We start from the raw sequence: 6,671 nt of genomic DNA, 5'->3' as shown, positions 1-6,671 counted from the left end.
AGTCATTAATTTTTAAAATCAAATCTTTTTAAAATGTTTTTCAAATCATATCTTCTCAATCACATCTTTTTAAAAAAACCAATCATATCGTCTTAACCACATCTTTTTCAAAATAGTTTTCAATCAAATCTTTTTGATTTCTAATTTCAAAATCTTTTTCAAAAATCACTTGATTTCTTCCCCACTTTTATTTTCGAAAATCAATTAGTGTTTTTCAAAATGTTTTCAAAATCTTTTACTTAATTTTCGAAAATTACTTCCCCTCTTCTCACATCTTTCTATTTATGGAGTGTAACTCCTTCTTAATGCACAATTCGAACTCTATCTAATCAAGTTCGAATTCTTCTACCTCCTTCTTCTATTTTTCTTTTCCTCTGACACCACAAGGAATCTCTATACTGTGACATAGAGGATTCCACGTTTTCTTGTTCTCTTCTCTTTCATATGAGCAGGAGCAGAGACAAAGGCATTCTTGTTGAAGCTGACCCTGAACCTGAAAGGACCTTGAAGCGGAAGCTAAGAGAAGCTAAGGCACAACTCTCTGTTGAGGACCTGACCGAATTCTTCAAAGAAGAAGAACCCATGGCAGCCGAAAACAACAACAATGCCAACAATGCAAGGAAGGTGCTGGGTGACTTTACTGCACCTACTCCCGACTTCTATGGGAGAAGCATCTCTATCCCTGCCATTGGAGCAAACAACTTTGAGCTTAAGCCTCAGTTAGTTTCTCTAATGCAACAGAATTGCAAGTTCCATGGACTTCCACTGGAAGATCCTCATCAGTTTTTAGCTGAGTTCTTGCAAATCTGTGACACAGTCAAGACTAATGGGGTTGACCCTGAGGTCTACAGACTGATGCTATTCCCTTTTGCTGTAAGAGACAGAGCTAGAATATGGTTGGACTCTCAACCTAAAGAAAGCCTGGAATCTTGGGAAAAGCTAGTCAATGCCTTATTGGCAAAGTTCTTTCCACCTCAAAAATTGAGTAAGCTTAGAGTGGAAGTCCAAACCTTCAGTCAGAAGGATGGTGAATCCCTCTATGAAGCTTGGGAAAGATACAAACAATTGATCAGAAAATGTCCTTCAGACATGCTTTCTGAATGGAGCATCATAGGTATTTTCTATGATGGTCTCTCTGAACTATCCAAGATGTCTTTGGATAGCTCTGCTGGAGGATCTCTTCATCTGAAGAAGACGCCTACAGAGGCTCAAGAGCTCATTGAAATGGTTGCAAATAACCAATTCATGTACACTTCTGAAAGGAATCCTGTGAACAATGGGACAAGTCAGAAGAAAGGAGTTCTTAAGATTGATACTCTGAATGCCATACTGGCTCAGAACAAGATATTAACTCAACAAGTCAATTTGATTTCTCAAAGTCTGTCTGGAATGCAAAATGCACCAAGCAGTACTAAGGACGCTTCATCTGAAGAAGAAGCTTATGATCCTGAGAACCCTTCAATGGAAGAGGTGAATTACCTAGGAGAACCCTATGGAAACACCTATAATTCTTCATGGAGAAATCACCCAAATTTCTCATGGAAGAACCAAGAGAGACCTCAACAAGGTTTCAACAACAATAATGGTGGAAGAAACAGGTTTAGCAATGGCAAGCCTTTTCCATCATCTTCTCAGCAACAGACAGAGAATTCTAAGCAGAACCCCTCTGACTTAGCAACCATGGTCTCTGATCTAATCAAAACCACTCAAAGTTTCATGACTGAAACAAGGTCCTCCATTAGGAATTTGGAGGCACAAGTGGGACAGCTGAGCAAGAAAGTTACTGAACTCCCTCCAAGTACTCTTCCAAGCAATACAGAAGAAAATCCAAAAGGAGAGTGCAAGGCCATAACCATGGCCGAATTTGGAGAGGAAAGAGAGGAAGTGGACGCCATTGAGGAAGACCTCAATGGGCGTGCACTGACCTCCACAGAGTTCCCTAATGAGGAACCATGGAAATCTGAGGCTCAAAATGAGACCATAGAGATCCCACTGGATTTACTTCTGCCTTTCATGAGCTCTAATGAGTATTCTTCCTCTGAAGAGGATGAGTATGTCACTGAAGAGCAAGTTGCTAAATACCTTGGAGCAATCATGAAGCTAAATGACAAGTTATTTGGAAATGAGACTTGGGAGTATGAACCTCCTTTGCTCACCAAAGAACTGGATGACTTGTCTAGGCAGAAATTACCTCAAAAGAAACAAGATCCTGGGAAGTTTTCCATACCTTGTACCATAGGCACCATGACCTTCAAGAAGGCTCTGTGTGACTTAGGGTCAAGTGTAAACCTCATGCCTCTCTCTGTAATGGAGAAGCTAGGGATCTTTGAGGTACAAGCTGCAAAAATCTCATTAGAGATGGCAGAAAACTCAAGAAAACAAGCTCATGGACTTGTAGAGGATGTTTTGGTAAAGATAGAAGACCATTACATCCCTGCTGATTTCATAGTCCTAGAGACTGGGAAGTGCATGGATGAATCTATCATCCTTGGCAGACCCTTCCTGGCCACAGCAAAGGCTGTAATTGATGTTGATGGAGGTGAACTGATCATTCAAGTGAATGAAAAATCCTATGTGTTCAAGGCTCAAGGATATCCCTCTATCATCATGGAGAGGAAGCATGAAGAGCTTCTCTCAAATCAGAGTCAAACAGAGCCCCCACAGTCAAACTCTAAGTTTGGTGTTGGGAGGCCACAACCAAACTCTAAGTTTGGTGTTGAACCCCCACATTCAAACTCTAAGTTTGGTGTTGGGAGGTTCCAACATTGCTCTGAGAAAATATGAGGCTCCATGAGAGCCCACTGTCAAGCTACTGACAATAAAGAAGCGCTTGTTGGGAGGCAACCCAATGTTATATTTTATCCATTTTTCTTTGTTATTTTATGTTTTTTGTAGGTTGATGATCATAAGAAGTCACAAAATCCATTGAAAAAGCAAAAACAGAATGAAAAACAGGAAGAAAAATAGCACACCCTGGAGGAAGAACCCACTGGCGTTTAAACGCCAGTGAGGCTAGCAGTTGGGCGTTTAACGCCCAGTCTGGCACCATTCTGGGCGTTTAACGCCAGAAAGGGGCACCAGACTGGCGTTAAACGCCAGAAAAGGGCAAGAACCTGGCGTTAAACGCCAGGAATGGGCACCAGCCCGGCGTTTAACGCCAGAAATGGCTCAAAACGTGATTTTGAATGCCATTTGGTGCAGGGATGACTTTTCCTTGACACCACAGGATCTGTGGACCCCACAGGATCCCCACCAACCCCACCACTCTCTCTCTTCTTCACCCATTCACCAATCACCTCAATACCTCTTCCCCAAAAACCCCCTCACCTATCAAATCCCATCTTTCTCTTCACCACTCACATCCATCCTTCATAAAACCCCACCTACCTCACCCTTCAAATTCAAAACAACTTTCCCTCCCAAACCCACCCACAAATGGCCGAACCATCACCCCCACCTCTCCTATATAAACCCTTCTTCACCCCTTCATTTTCACACAACCTAAACACCACTTCTCCCCCTCTTTGGCCGAATACAAAGCCATTCCCTTCTTCCTCATTTCTTCTTCTTCCACTCTCTTCTTTCTTCTTTTGCTCGAGGACGAGCAAACCTTTTAAGTTTGGTGTGGTAAAAGCATTGCTTTTTTGTTTTTCCATAACCATTTATGGCATCTATGGCCGGAGAAACCTCTAGAAAGAGGAAAGGGAAGGCAAAAGCTTCCACCTCCGAGTCATGGGAGATGGAGAGATTCATCTCAAGGGTGCATCAAGACCACTTCTATGAAGTTGTGGCCATGAAGAAGGGTCAACTTTGATTAAAGGTTGGACCAAGTCCTCATAAACATTTGTGAAGAGGGCACTCAATGGAAGAGAAACTCAAGAGGGAAGCCGGTTCAACTGAGAAGGCATGACCTCAAGCCCATCACTAAGAAAAGGATGGAGCAAACAAGAGATCCCACTCATCATGAGATCCCTGAGATGCCTCAAGGGATGCACTTTCCTCCATAAGACTATTGGGAGCAACTGAACACCCCCCTAGGAGAATTGAGTTCCAACATGGGACAACTAAGGGTGGAGTACCAAGAACACTCCATTCTCCTCCATGAAATTAGAGAAGATCAAAGAATCATGAGAGAGGAGCAACAAAGACAAGGAAGAGACATTGAGGAGATCAAGCACTCCATAGGATCTTCAAGAGGAAGAACAAGCCGCCATCACTAAGGTGGACCCGTTCTTTAATTTCCTTGTTCTTTGCTTTTTTCTGTTTTTCGAAATTTTCATGCTTATGTTTGTCTATGTTTGTGTCTTATGATCATTAATGTCTTAGTGTCTATGCCTTAAAGTTATGAATGTCCTATGAATCCATCACCTTTCTTAAAAGAAAACTGTTTTTATCACAAAAGAATAAGAAGTACAGGATTTCAAATTCATCTTTAAAACTAGCTTAATTAGTTTGATGTGGTGACAATACTTTTTGTTTTCTGAATGTATGCTTGAACAGTGCATATGTCTTTTGAATTTGTTGTTCATGAATGTTAAAATTGTTGGCTCTTGAAAGAATGATGAAAAAGGAGACATGTTACTGAGGATCTGAAAAATCATAAAAATGATTCTTGAAGCAAGAAAAAGCAGTGAATACAAAAAAAAAAGAAACGAAAAAAAAAGAAAAAAAAAAGAGAGAAAAAGAAAAAGAAAGAAATAAAGTTGTGATCCAAGGCAAAAAGAGTGTGCTTAAAAACCCTGGACACCTCTAATTGGGGACTCTAGCAAAGCTGAGTCACAATCTGAAAAGGTTCACCCAATTATGTGTCTGTGGCATGTATGTATCCGGTGGTAATACTGGAAGACAGAGTGCTTTGGGCCACGGCCAAGACTCAATCAGTAGCTGTGTTCAAGAATCATCATACTTAACTAGGAGAATCAATAACATTATCTGGATTTTGAGTTCCTAAAGAAGCCAATCATTCTGAATTTCAAAGGATAGAGTGAGATGCCAAAACTGTTCGGAGGCAAAAAGCTACTAGTCCCGCTCATCTAATTTGGAGCTAAGTTTCATTGATAATTTGGAATCTATAGTATATTCTCTTCTTTTTATCTTATTTGATTTTCAGTTGCTTGAGGACAAGCAACAATTTAAGTTTGGTGTTGTGATGAGCGGATAATTTATACGCTTTTTGGCATTGTTTTTAGTATGTTTTTAGCATCTTTTAGTTAGTTTTTATTATATTTTTATTAGTTTTTAGCTAAAATTCACTTTTCTGGACTTTACTATGAGTTTGTGTGTTTTTCTGTGATTTCAGGTATTTTCTGGCTGAAATTGAGGGATCTGAGCAAAAATCTGATCCAGAGACTCAAAAGGACTGCAGATGCTGTTGGATTCTGACCTCCCTGCACTCGAAGTAGATTTTCTGGAGCTACAGAAGCCCAATTGGCACGCTCTCAACGGCGTTGGAAAGTAGACATCCTGGGCTTTCCAGCAATATATGATAGTTCATACTTTGCCCAAGATTTGATGGCCCAAACCGGCGTTCAAAGTCACCTACAGAAATTCCAGCGTTAAACGCCGGAACTGGCACCTAAATGGGAGTTAAACGCCCAAATTGGCACCAAAGCTGGCGTTTAACTCCAAGAAGAGTCTCTACACGAAAATGCTTCATTGCTCAGCCCAAGCACACACCAAGTGGGCCCGGAAGTGGATTTTTATGTCATTTACTCATCTCTGTACACCCTAGGCTACTAGTTTCCTATAAGTAGGACCTTTTACTATTGTATTTTCATCTTGGTTCTTCTGGTTCCCTCTCTGGGGCCGAAACCAATGATCACTCTTGTTCTTATGTATTTTCAACGGTGGAGTTTCTACACACCATAGATTAAGGTGTGGAGCTCTGCTGTACCTCGAGTATTAATGCAATTACTATTGTTCTTCTATTCAATTCCGCTTGTTCTTTGTCCAAGATATCACTTGTTCTTCAACTTGATGAATGTGATGATCCGTGACACTCATCATCATTCTCACTTATGAACAAGGTGACTGACAACCACTTTTGTTCTACAAGCAACCAAGGCTTTAGTGTTTATCTCTTGGATTCCTGATACACGATGCATGGTTGATCGCCTGACAACCGAGTGCTCGCCTGACAAACGAGCCAGCCATTCCTGAGATCAGAGTCTTCGTGGTATAGGCGAGAACTGATGGCGGCATTCAAGAGAATCCGGAAGGTCTAACCTTGTCTGTGGTATTCTGAGTAGGATTCAATGATTGAATGACTGTGACGTGCTTCAAACTCCTAGCAGGCGGGGCGTTAGTGACAGACGCAAAAGGATCGATGGATTTTATTCCGGCCTGACCGAGAACCGACAGCTGATTAGCCATATGCTGTGATAGAGCATAGGAACATTTTCACTGAGAGGATGGGAGGTAGCCACTGACAACGGTGAAACCGTTGCATAAGCTTGCCATGGAAAGGAGTAAGAAGGATTGGATGAAGACAGTAGGAAAGCAGAGAGACGGAAGGGAAGGCATCTTCATTCGCTTATCTGAAGCTCTCACCAATGATATACATAAGTATCTCTATCTTTATCTTTATGCTTTATTCGTTTATCACTATACCCATTTGGGTCTGCCTGACTGAGATTTACAAGGTGACCATAGCTTGCTTCATACCAATAATC

General features: G+C 41.3%; 1 non-coding gene across 1 annotated transcript; it reads right to left on the bottom strand.

Annotated features, from left to right (window-relative positions):
• Positions 1 to 987: 987 nt before the first annotated feature.
• LOC130943228 (small nucleolar RNA R71) lies at positions 988 to 1,095 on the bottom strand. The gene has a single exon (XR_009071755.1). It is a non-coding gene; the product is annotated as a small nucleolar RNA R71 (small nucleolar RNA).
• Positions 1,096 to 6,671: the final 5,576 nt, after the last annotated feature.

This window comes from Arachis stenosperma, chromosome 7 (assembly GCF_014773155.1).
Source record: "Arachis stenosperma cultivar V10309 chromosome 7, arast.V10309.gnm1.PFL2, whole genome shotgun sequence".
NCBI lineage: Eukaryota > Viridiplantae > Streptophyta > Magnoliopsida > Fabales > Fabaceae > Arachis > Arachis stenosperma.
The sequence above is the reverse complement of the archived record's forward strand: the minus strand, read 5'-3'. Positions and strand labels throughout refer to the sequence as shown.